Raw genomic sequence first — 13,260 nt, forward strand, 5'->3', positions numbered from 1 at the left:
ATTGCGCTTCTCTTAGAAAACACCTGCTTCAATCACCACACCTAACATTATCAAACCGGCCTTTACTAACATTTATTAGTCATTCTCTATAAAAGGAGGACAATCTGAATGGATTGACCAGCCCCTTTGACCAGACGCAACATTTATGCCAACGTACATCTCTGTGTTAAAGCTCACCAAAAAATGAAAATGTGGTCATTATTTACTTACCCTCATTTCTTTACAAACAAGTATGTGGTTACATTTTCTTTTCCCTAAAATGATAAAAGTGATCAAGGCTCCATACAACTTGTGCGCTATACTTCAAGTCTTCTGAAGCCGTACAAATAATTAGATGTAGAATTACATTTTTGGTTTTGAAATCAAATATGGTGCAGGGATTATACAAAATTGAAATAAAAAAACAAACATAATAGTAATATAAACATGTATAATTGTTATGTTAAATGTTATTTTTTTCCTCATCATATTTTAATCAACAGTATGTTTAAATAAAAAACATCAAATTGCCATTGATAAAAATAAAATTTTAGTTGACAAGAAAGAACAAAATTGAGAAAAAAAGCATAAATTTTATAGTAATTTAAAAGTAATTTAAACATGCATCATTTGTAACATTATACATGTGCATTGTTAATATCTTAACAATTGTTTCCTCGTCATATTTTAGGCTTAAATAAAAAAACATCAAATTACAGTTGATAAAAAGTTGACAAGAAAGTGCAAAATTAATACAAATATTTAAATATTTTATATATTAAATTAAACATGTATCAACATTTACCAAAAATGGGAAGATCTTCATGTGAAATCATGTGAAAATCTTTTTTCTTCAAAAAACATTATTAGTGCTTTGTTAATATCTTATGGCGTTTTTTTCTTTGTCATACTTTAATCGTCAGTGATTTCATTCATTTCACTCTTATAGCAATATAAGATATAATATTGTAACTATGTTTTGCCGAATTAGTGGCAACTTCTTATGAATTTGTACAATAGGGGTGGAGCTTCATGCTAACGTTTTTCTGAAAATCATATGTTTCCTTACAAATGACGTATGAATTTGCCACCAATTCACCAAAAAAGCCATGATAGTGAATAAATGACAGAATTAAAATTTTTGGCCGAATTGTTTCAACCGTGACAAATGCATACCAGCAGAAGGACGTACTCCACTCATTACTCTATAGCCAGAACAATCATCTCTGATCAAATATTCCAGGAATCCACATCCAAGAGCAGGTAGTTTTGACTGGTGGGAAGAGCGTAGCTAGCATGGGGGTCCAAACTCTCCATTCAACTATAATCACCCCCCCACCAAACGTGTACCCAACCCCCCATTTGGCTAATTATTCGTTTTTCAAATGCAAAGTGCTCGGGGAAAGTGAGATGATTTCTCCTCATCTGCTTAGGAGGCCAACGAACGCAGGGAGGGAAAGAAAACCACCCGCAAAAAAGGAGAAGACGGAGAGACCTGCGAAAGAAATGACTTTCTCCTTCATACGGCGGAGGTCTTTGAAGTCGACCACAACGGAGGGGAGCGGGAGGGAGGGGTGGTCTCCCACCAAAAAAAAAAAAAAAAAAAGTAAAGCGAGGGAAGATCGTGTTAACGAGATGGCCTCTAAACATGAATTAAATGGTGGGAGAAAAGAAACACGATCAAACCTCTCCTACTTAGGCTACTTACAAACCCCTTTCAGTGCCCATGAGGTGTTTCAAAGCCTGGATTCCTGGCCAGAGCTTCTTAAAGGAGCACGGTGTTGAAGAGGCCGAGTTTTAGGGAGGGCGGGTGATAGACTATAGACATACATCATAGGCCCTGAATGGGGATGTCAGGGACTTACACGGTGACACCAGGTCAGAAGTGCTAAAGGATTACAAGCTCACTAAGCCCTCAGGATCCCTTGTTTTCACTGCTTCTCTCTGTTTGTTGTTTTGTTGCGGCGCAGACGTGGGGAAGAAAGGAGAGAGTGGACCGACGGACGGGAATTAGTGTAAAAGCCTGTGGAGGAGAATGGCATCTCATTCACACCTCTTGTTGGCTGTTTTCGAGGCCCCCCAAAACAGCCCTCCTATGCCTTGTTGCTGTGAAAGCACGTTAGGTTGGCTTTGTGCAGACAAAAGGAGACACCCCTCCCTGTTCTCCGGACCCCGCAGGAGCAACAAGAGGATTTGGCACGGCACGCTAAACCCTGAGCCGCTCTCACTTTGATTGGCTTCGGTAGGAGAGCTCCCTCTCTCTTTGTTGATTAATCAAGAGATTTTCCAACTCTCTTTCTCTCTCTCAAACTCTATTTCTCTCGAGCTCTCCCCACCCACTCTCTCTCTCTCTAGCTATCGCTCTCTCTTTCTTTGCCTCCAACAGCTTTGAAGGTATTTGGCTTCTATGACATCATGTTTGCCCATCAAAACAATTTCTTTATATATGATTAGAACTTTTATTAGTAAGCATTCTATATTCCGAAACTGCTCGAATACTGCTGGAATGACACCACATGTGGCATTGATTAGGGTAGACTTGGTAATGTATCCATTTCCCTATTTATTCATGGATTTCAGACAAATTTTGGATTCAGGATCTAATGTAAATTTGGAAGTTTTATGATTTTGACAAATCAACTGTGCAATGAACTCTAAATTGGTGACACTGATCATGCACAAATGTTTAGATGTTCTTAATAATTGTTAATTAATCATCAGGTTTTACACAAACTTATGGAGTTCATGCATGCTGTCGTTAAATTAAGAAGACAAACCAAATACTAAACATTCTGAAATTCATGTTTTTTTACATCCACTTCAATTGTTATGCTAGTATGCAAAACAGAAGCAACTGTACTACATGGTCTTAGACTTTTTGGATCCTACTGTATAGCAACCATGGTGCATTAACATTAACATAATTACTTACATTGTGACAGATACCAACGAAGTCATATCTGTTTGTCATTACCGAGAGCATCATGTGTGTAAATAATTATAAACATTATTTGCTCACATAAAATCTATAATACTACGCCAGAAGTGGTCTTAAATGATCCAAAAAATAATAAAACAACAAACAGCGAGCAAAAATTGTGAACTGGAGATTTGAAACTAATGAAGAAACTACAATTAAAACATTTTAAAACTATGTCAACTGTGTGCAAGACTTGCTGTGTGTATTAAAGATCTCAGCATGATTTCTAGGATTACTCTTTACACTGGTGTGGCAAGGATAGTACTAAGAACATCAAAACTACTTGTTTTTTTTCATGTTTTATACAGAGGAGAACGAGTAGAAGGGAAAAGGGATTAAAAAAATATTCAAAATCACATTGCCAATACGAATATGCTGACCGCAATGTCATTTGCAGTCTGACAAAGCTGTTTTTGATTGGTTCTGGAGATATCAATTACCAAGTGGACAGACCAAGCTATGGGAGGAAATAATATTTGAAGTACACTGTAAATGACCAAATATCACATGCAGTGGACATTCACATCTGGATTGTTCACTGAGCCTTTTTGCTTGTGTGGGTGTTCGAGACAACGGAGTCAGCAAGAGAAAGTGAGCGATTGAGCAAGAGAGATAAACAGAAAAAAAGGGGGGTGGCTTTCAACAATAAATCAAGTTCCAGACTAATCTATTTAGCATGCTTTCACCATTATCCTGTCAGTGAAACAGCTAATTAATTAACTGATTCTACAATGAAGAGCTTTTGAATGAGCCCATTTAGGTAATTACTACCAAGAGCTGTTTGGGCGCGTCATTTACTGCAGTCACACAAGCACCCTGGCAGCCGCAATAAAGTCCCTATCCTGTACAATTAGAAAAATTAAAGATAATATAGGTTATGGGTGTGTAGGTGTGCCTGTGCGCATATTTGTAATTGTGCAATGTGAGTGAGACAGAGAGAGTGGCAGTGAGAAGTTCACATCCAGGAGATGATAATGATAGCACTGTGTCTAATTCAAGCAAATCAATACACAATATACCAGAATAGCAATTACCAACCAACTGGTTATATATATATGTGTGTGTGTGTGTCTGTGTGTATATATAAAAATGTGTAAAACTGTAATATTTTTATATATACACACTCAAGGAATTTTATCTCACTATTTTAAATAATTTTGTCCAAATCAGCCTAAAACCTTAAAATCTATACAATCTATACAAAAGAACGCTATTCATGGTGAACCCAAATAAAAGGTTTCAGTACCAGGCTATTGGTTCACTACAAAAGACAGGACAGGATCAAGACCAGAGATAGGAGGGGGAAGATCAGTGTGAATGAGCTCAAAGTGTGGGAAAGCACATCATCCAACTCTGACAATGCTGACATCAGTATATAGAGAACAAGACCTAGACAAAAGAAGATATTTGCACCTCACTCGGTGTCAGCGGTCAGAGGTTCATCACCTTTGGGTTAAAAAAAAGAGGAGAACAAACTCTCCTCATCAGATCAGCTCCACTTGATCAGTACATCTCAATAATGGCTTAACGAGAGAACATCCCCCTTTTAGTGGCCTTCTTTCAGGATGGCTGTCTTCTCGTTGTGCCCAGGGCTTCTATGTTTGCTTGAGCTCTGGACGCCAGGCTGAAAGGCCACAAGCACTTTAAATATGAACAAAGAAAGAGACCATGAGGTAGATGGAAAAACTAAAACGTTATTAATCGAAATAATCAAAAATAAATGTTTTTGTGTACATAAAATATGTGTTTGTATGTATTAAATATATTTATATGTAATATAAATTATATGAATATAAATATGTAAATATTTTCAAAATATATACTGCATGTGTCTTTATATATACATCATAAATATACACAGTACACACATATATATTATGTAAACAAAAACTTTTATTTTGTATGCAATTAATCGGGATTAATCATTCCCCTGCACTAATATATGTATGTATATTAGTGCTGTCAAACGATTAATCATGATTAATCGCATCCAAAATAAAAGTTTTTGATTACATAATATATTCTGTCCTAGATGCGTGTTCCATCTACGCAACATTGACAGATAGCTAACAGGAGTCAGAAAAGGGCAGACGCAGTAGTAAAGTTGAAAGTTTTTACTGTTTTGTTCTTTCCTCTTCTTTCTCTTTTTTGTAAAACTGAAATATACAAAGATTACAAATGTCTTGTTACAAAATATTCTCAAAATAAACACAAATGAATTTCCGCTGTTTACAAATATTCTCTGAGCACATATTAAAAGGCTACAATCAGTTCTTCTTAGTGTAATTATAAACAAATTGCCATCACCTGTTGAATAGTTCGTTTTTTTTAAACTCAAACTAATGAATTACAAATATTTATATACACATTCATGCAAACACTGCAAAAAAGATAACAAACTTACAGGCAAAGCCTTTCTGAGGCACAAAATGTAAAGAAAACAGAGAGATGACTTGTTGGCCCACCACACAGAAAGAAAACTAGAATACAGTGGCTATTTCCTGGTTAACCTCTAAACCCAAGAGTCACATGACCTAAACCAACCACTAAGAAAATGGTTTACAATAATCAATTTCTTTGTATAACATTAAACTGCCACAAGATGGTGCTAGTAAATAAAAAACAAATGTATGTCATGACACTCCCCGCCTGGTATTGTTTAGATACCACCATATAACCTGAGAATGTTCACATAAGACCTCACAAATATCAGTCCTCCGTTGGCATGAGCAGAACTGTTTCCGATATAGGTCTGAGGAATGTCTTGATTGTCCCATTCCTTGCAACTCTTAGTTCAACCGTTCTGACTCTTTTGTCACTGCCAGGAAAAGTCTTGGTCACAAGAGCCATAGGCCATTCATTGCGCTTACTTTGAGCATCCTTAAGAAGGACAACATCGCCCTCTCTTAGATTTCGTCGTTCCTCTTGCCATTTGTTTCGGCTTTGAAGCGTTGAGAGGTATTCACGCCTCCATCTATTCCAGAAAGTATTAGCAAGATGTTGCACCCTTCTCCATTGCTGTCTATGGAGATTGGTTTCCTTGAAATCACCTGGAGGTGGGAGGAGTGTATGACCCTTTTGAGTTAGGAGCATGGCTGGCGTTAACAAGAAAGGTGAATCTGGGTCTGTTGAAATAGGAACAACGGGGTCTTGAATTAACGATTCCTGTAACCTCTGCCATCAAGGTGGACAATCACTTCATGTGTCAAGCGGGAAGGACTGATCTGTTGGAGCATGGAATCTAGTATGCGCCTGGAGACTCCTATCATCCGCTCCCAGGCTCCTCCCATGTGGGATGCATGAGGTGGATTGAAGACCCATGAACAACCCTCTCCACTCAGGTACTTCCTCACACTAGGCTCTTGAGGATCATTTACCACAATTTCCAGCTCTTTACAGGCTCCTACAAAATTGGTCCCGCAATCAGACCGAATTTGTTTGACAGGACCTCGTAGAGCAAAAAACCTTCTCAAGGCGTTTATAAAGGTGGATGAATCCATACTGTCAATCAGCTCAATATGTATGGCACGAATACTCATACAAGTGAAAAAGAACAGCCCATCTTTTGCTCTGAGCTTGTCCTCCTCGCGTGCGCCTTGCGACAACTGTCCAAGGTCCAAAAACATCAAGACCGACGTTCGTGAAGGGAGGTTCAGTGCTCAGGCGATCGATGGGCAAGTCCGCCATCTTCTGCTCAGTTACCTTCCCACGAAGCTTGTTGCATATGATGCACTTGTGTACAATGCTGTTGATAAGCTTCCTAACACCAACAATCCAATACCCTGCATTGCGGATAGCTGATTCAGTAAACACACGACCCTGATGCTTGACTCGATCATGGTAATACTCCACAAGTAGCTTCGCAGCATGACTGCGTCCTGGAACAATCAAAGGAAACTTCTCTTGGAGATCCAAAGTTGCATTTTTAAGCCGACCTCCTATCCTGAGAAGACCTCTACTATCTACGTAAGGGTTCAGTTTTTTCAGAGCACTGTGCCTCGGGATGTCATCTTTTTTGGCGATGCAGGTGAGCTCTTCTTGGTAAGCTTCCCTCTGAATACTCTTGATTACAACTTCCTCTGCTTGTAACAACTCTTTCACTGTACGAGGCTTAGCACAGTAGTGCCATGAGCTGCAGGCTCTTTCTCTATCATCAGACGACTTGTAAATCTGGGCGACCATGTATGAGAAAAGCTATGGCTCTGACTAATGACCTCCAAGAAGAGAATCGCTCGAGTCGTTGACATTCAAGATGAAAATCATCGGATACAGTAGTAGCAAAGAGGGCGAACTTCTGTGTCCAACTCTGGCCCGAGGAGGTCAAATTCCCTCTCCTCCAGAGACAGATTCGGATCCATTTGCGACAGGAAGGCAGGTCCTGTAAACCAGGTGGTGGTGCCCAACAGAGCTGCAGGAACGGAGCGGGTGGCATGATCTGCAGGGTTATGCTTAGTAGACACATAGTGCCATTGCATTGGGTTTGACACTCTATGGATACGCTGCACTCTGTTGGCTACGTATACATAGAACCGTCTTGTCTGGTTATAGATGTACCCAGGGACGACTCTACTATCCGTGTAAAACTCCACAGCATCTAAAGTGAAGTCCAGCTCGTTTGTGATTATCTCTGCTATCTCTGCAGCTAAAACCGCAGCTCCTAGTTCCAGCCTGGGAATGGTATGAGCAGCTTGTGGAGCTAATTTGGCCTTCCCCAATATGAACCCAGTGTGGCATGCTCCTTCGCCATTGATGACACGAAGATATGCCACTGCTGCAATCGCTTTGACAGAAGCATCAGAGAAAATGTGGAGTTCCTTCCTCAGAGCTGTAGAGAGAGCAGTATAAACATATGTTCTAGGAATCTCCAGCTGTTTTAGATCTTGTAGGGATCTCCTCCATGCATTCCATGCTTCTTCCTTGTCTTCAGGGAGGGGAGAATCCCAGTCACAAGTCTCACCTGAGAGTTTCTCGTAGCAGGAATTTCCCTTCAATGATGACAGGGGCAACGAACCCAAGTGGGTCGAAGAGACTGTTGACAGTAGCCAGTATCCCTCTCCGAGTAAAGGGCTTCTTAATGTCGGTTACATGAAAGGTGAATGTGTCCCCCTTCACATCCCAGCTAAGTCCGAGACTACGTTGGATGGGGGTAGGGTCAACTTCCAAGTTGAGATCTTTGAGTCCCTTTGCATGATCTTCAGTCGGAAATGCATTCATTACTTCCTTGCTATTAGAAGCAAACTTGTGCAATTTTAAATTTGAAGTTGCCAGCATTTTCTTTGTTCGTGTCAACAGATCGATTGTTCCGGCAGCTGTGGGTGTTGACAAAAGTCCATCATCGACGTAGAATTCTCTCTCTACAAAGTGTCTGGCATCTGAACCATATTCCTCCTCACCATAAGCCGCTGCTCGTCGAAGACCATAAATGGCTACAGCAGGAGATGGACTATTACCGAACACGTGCACCTTCATGCGGTATTCAATAATCCCTTTGCTGGTGTCATTATCCTTGAACCAGAGAAAACGAAGGAAGTCTCTATCTTCCTCTTTCACAATGAAGCTGTGAAACATCTGTTCGATGTCTGCAGTTACAGCTACCAGCTCCCTTCTAAAACGTAGTAAGACTCCCAAGAGGCTATTATTTAAGTCAGGACCAGAGAGAAGAACATCGTTCAAGGAGATGCCCTGTTTTTGCGCGCTGGAGTCGAAGACAACTCTGATCTGATCAGGCTTCTGTGGGTGGTACACCCCAAAGGTAGGTAAATACCAACATTCCTGGCCTTCTCGAAGAGGAGGGGCTACTTCGGCATGGTCACGATCAAAGATGTTCTGCATGAAGGTAACAAAATGAGACTTCATCTCAGGCTTCTTTTCCAGTGTGCGCAAAAGGGAAGTTAGGCGTGTAAATGCCTGTTCTCTATTATTAGGGAGTCGTTGGCGAGGTGTTCTGAATGGGAGTGGTGCGACCCAACTATTGCTCTCGTCCATGAACATCTCTTTATCCATGATGTCAAAAAAACGCCTGTCTTCAATAGACAATCCAACTTTATTATCCTCCTTTGTCCTCTCAAAGATGGTATCTCCTATGGCATAGTCATCAAAGATGAAGGTGCCGTGCGCCAGAGATATCTCAGGCGGAGGCTTGATGTCAAACTTCTCCCTAACACTGAGTTTGTTGGGACATGGAGGAAGTAGAGAAGGACATCCATTATCAAGTACATGGGTACGGTAAGCACTAAGTGCTGCAGACCTGTGGACAGATCCTAAGCAGACGTCTCCGACTACGACCCATCCTAGGTCTAGTCTTTGTGCGTAGGGTGCGTTATTAGGACCATTACGTTGCTCCCGTACTTTATGAACCTGAAGGATGTCACGACCCAAAAGGAGAAGAATTTGGGCTTCTTGATCCAAAGGAGGAATGCAATTCGCGATGGGCTTTAGGTGAGTGTGCCAACGTGCTGCATCAGGTGTTGGTATCTCGGCCCTATCGTCTGGCATATTGTTGCATTCGATCAATGTTGGCAAATTTCACCTTCATTACTCCATCTAAAGACTCTATAATGAAACCAGTAGCTCTTCTTCCCGCAGTCTCTGTCACACCTGCACAGGTACGTAGAGTATATGTTGAGTTCTCTCCTTTGACATGCAGCAAGTCGAAGAACTTGGTTCTAGCGAGCGATCTATTGCTCTGATCATCCAGGATCACATAAAGCTTGATTGCTCCTTCTGGTGGCCTTCTGGGTAAACCTTAGCCAGGCAAATCTTAGAGCATGACCGTGAACATTCACCGTAACCACAGACTTCTGTACACTTGGAAGTTATAGCAGGTTGAGGCGTGTCTTTCTCTCTCCCTCCCCGCCATGATCAAATAAGTTTGAAGGCGGTGGTCCTGGATGAAGCGCTGCGATATGAGCATCACTGCCACATTCCTTACATTTAATAGCTGCCTTACAGTCCCTGGCCAGATGAGTGGTTGTTGCACAGCACCTGTAGCAAACACCTTTCTCCTTTAGAAAAGTCTTGCGCTCATCCAGAGGTTTGATCCTAAAACCTCTGCAACGATTAAGAGGATGGGGCTTCTTATGAATCGGGCAGACCTTATTCTCATCATCCAACTCATAGTTTGAGCTGTGTGTCTGACTCACAGTCGCTGCTGACACTTCCGTCTTGTGAGTGTAGACTGAGCTTTTCATTTGTCTCTTGAATTGCTGCTCTGGTTTCAACACACTATGGATTCCTGAAGACAGAGCAAAACTTGGATCGTTGGGTGTTCGAGCCTCTCTGCTGATGAAATCACAGAAGAATGAGAATGGAGGAAAGGCGACTTGATGTGCTGATTTGTACTGAGAACCTTGAGCCATCCACCTCTCCTGAAGACTGTAAGGTAACTTATCTACGATGGGAGCAAAACACCACGTGCGGTGTCAAGATAAGTAAGTCCGGGTAGGTAGCCTTCATGTTTCGCAGACTCCACTTCCTGTAGAAGATCTCCAAGTTCTCTAAGCTTTTTCGCATCTTTGTTGCTGATTTTTGGAAAGCTATCAATCCTGTCAAAGAGGGATTTCTCAATAATCTCTGGAGAGCCATAGCAATCTTCCAAGCGCTCCCATGCTTTTCCCAAGCCTGCGTTTGGATTACCTGTGTGCACAGCTCTGATCCTTCGCACATGTTGTGAAGACTGTTCTCCCAACCATTTAGACAGAAGGTCTAACTGCTCAGCAGCTGATAGGTGCAAACCTTCAATTGCGTTGATGAAAGAGGACTTCCACGCCCAATAATTCTCGGGACGATCGTCAAACTTGAAGAGCCCTGAATTAACAAGCTCTCGGCGTGCTAAGTACCTGGCGACCTCACTCACATTAGTGTCGTTGTTGAACGATGGTTGTGGTGTTGTCTTATATGGAGAAGAAGTGAACGGTGGAATTTGGTATTTTTTGACTAGTTGTTTGCACTGACTTCTGAGGATGCTGCGTTATACTCTCAGTATCAGGTTTATTGTTAGAATCTCTGACATCCCAAGATGCTAAGCGATGATGCCTTGGAGGTGTCTCAGGCCTCAACACATGGACAATGGGCTTTAGAGGTAGTTGACATGGCTCATCTCCAGCCGGAGACAATAACCTCAGTTGAGACTGATTCATGACGTAATCACGAGTGTGATCAGAAACTTCTTTCACATCGGAAATCCTTTCTCCAAGTTCACTATCTGCTGCTGCCTCCAAAACCTTCGTCTCCGCAATGGCTGCTGCCACCTCACTTTCATGCTTTATAGCTGCCAGTGACGCTTCCATGCATGCCTCTGTAACTTTCAGTTGAGCTTTCTCAATCAAGATTTCGGATTCTTTTTTAAGGAATTCAGTCCTGGCCCGTGCAGCTTCCAGTTTAGCGCGAGCCTTGGCAGCAGCTGCGCTAGCCGATGAGCTTCTAGATCTATTAGTCGAAGCAGAAGCTATAGATCTTGTTTCAAATGCTTGACTTCGCTCTCTAGCTTCCCCAGCCTCCATAGCTTTCTCAGCCTCCGTAGATTTCTCCGCCATCATGAATTGCTAATACTGTCTAGGAGTACAGGGCGTGATGATGAACGAGGAATGATGGAGTTGAAGCTTGCTTTCCTTGAACTTCAGTACCTACTGAGCGGTTGCCTTTTTACTATTTCTGTCCTAGATGCGTGTTCCATCTACGCAACATTGACAGATAGCTAACAGGAGTCAGAAAAGGGCAGACGCAGTAGTAAAGTTGAAAGTTTTACTGTTTTGTTCTTTCCTCTTCTTTTCTCTTTTTTGTAAAAAACTGAAATATACAAAGATTACAAATGTCTTGTTACAAAATATTCTCAAAATAAACACAAATGAATTTCCGCTGTTTACAAATATTCTCTGAGCACATATTAAAAGGCTACAATCAGTTCTTCTTAGTGTAATTATAAACAAATTGCCATCACTGTTGAATAGTTCGTTTTTTTAAACTCAAACTAATGAATTACAAATATTTATATACACATTCATGCAAACACTGCAAAAAAGATAACAAACTTACAGGCAAAGCCTTTGTGAGGCACAAAACGTAAAGAAAACAGAGAGATGACTTGTTGGCCCACCACACAGAAAGAAAACTAGAATACAGTGGCTATTTCCTGGTTAACCTCTAACCCAAGAGTCACATGACCTAAACCAACCACTAAGAAAATGGTTTACAATAATCAATTTCTTTGTTATAACATTAAACTGCCACAAGATGGTGCTAGTAAATAAAAAACAAATGTATGTCATGACATAATATATGTATGCTGTTTATATATATTATGTTTATATAAATACACACACATGCATGCATTTCAGAAAAATATGTTATGTTTATATATTAAATACATTTATTTATAATATACATTTTATGAATATAAACATAAACATGTAAATACATGTACATATTTTCAAAATATATATTGTGTGTATTTATACATACATAATAAATATACACAGAAAACAAATATATTATGCAAATAAAAACTTTTCTTTTGTATGCGATTAATTGCGATTAATCGTTTGACAGCACTAATGTATAGATATTTATATCAAGTAATATATCTATGTCAAGCAATTTCTTCTGAAACATGACAATAGACCGCAAAGATGATCATAATTTCCATTAAGTGGTTGTTTCAAAATAAAGATAAAATTGTTGTAAAGTTAACATGCATATAGTTTACATCATCAACAATGTCAGAAATGCTGTTGTGTGAATTTAAAGGAATAGTTCACACAAAAAAATATATGCTGAAAATGTACTCACTCTCAGTCTATGATGAGTTTGTTTCTTCAACAGAACAGATTTTGAGAAATTTAGCATTACATCACTTTCTCACCATTGTATCTTCTGCAGTGAATGGGTGCCGTCAAAATGAGAGTCCAAACAGATGTGAAAAACTTCACAATAATCCACAAGTAATCCACATGACTCCAGTCTATCAAGTGTGTGCTTGTTATAATCCATCTCATCACTGCTTCCAGCTAAAATCCAAGTCTTTTATAAGTAAATTGCTTTTAATGGTGGAAGCACTATTTTGGACTATGGACTGGTATTTTGGCCAGAAACAAAAGTTTAAAGTAAGAATGCCTTAATGATGGATTTGCTTCTTACAAACACACAGCTTTTCACATTATAAGATGTTAATCGATGGACTGGAGCTTTCTCAGTTACTTGTGGCATGAGGGTGAGTAAATGTTCACTTTTGGTGAACTATTCCATTAACGTGTACTGAACCTGGACTAATTCAGTCTTACTAAAGCAAATGTCTTTCTTTTAAG

Source organism: Cyprinus carpio, chromosome B21 (genome assembly GCF_018340385.1).
Source record: "Cyprinus carpio isolate SPL01 chromosome B21, ASM1834038v1, whole genome shotgun sequence".
NCBI classification, from domain to species: domain Eukaryota; kingdom Metazoa; phylum Chordata; class Actinopteri; order Cypriniformes; family Cyprinidae; genus Cyprinus; species Cyprinus carpio.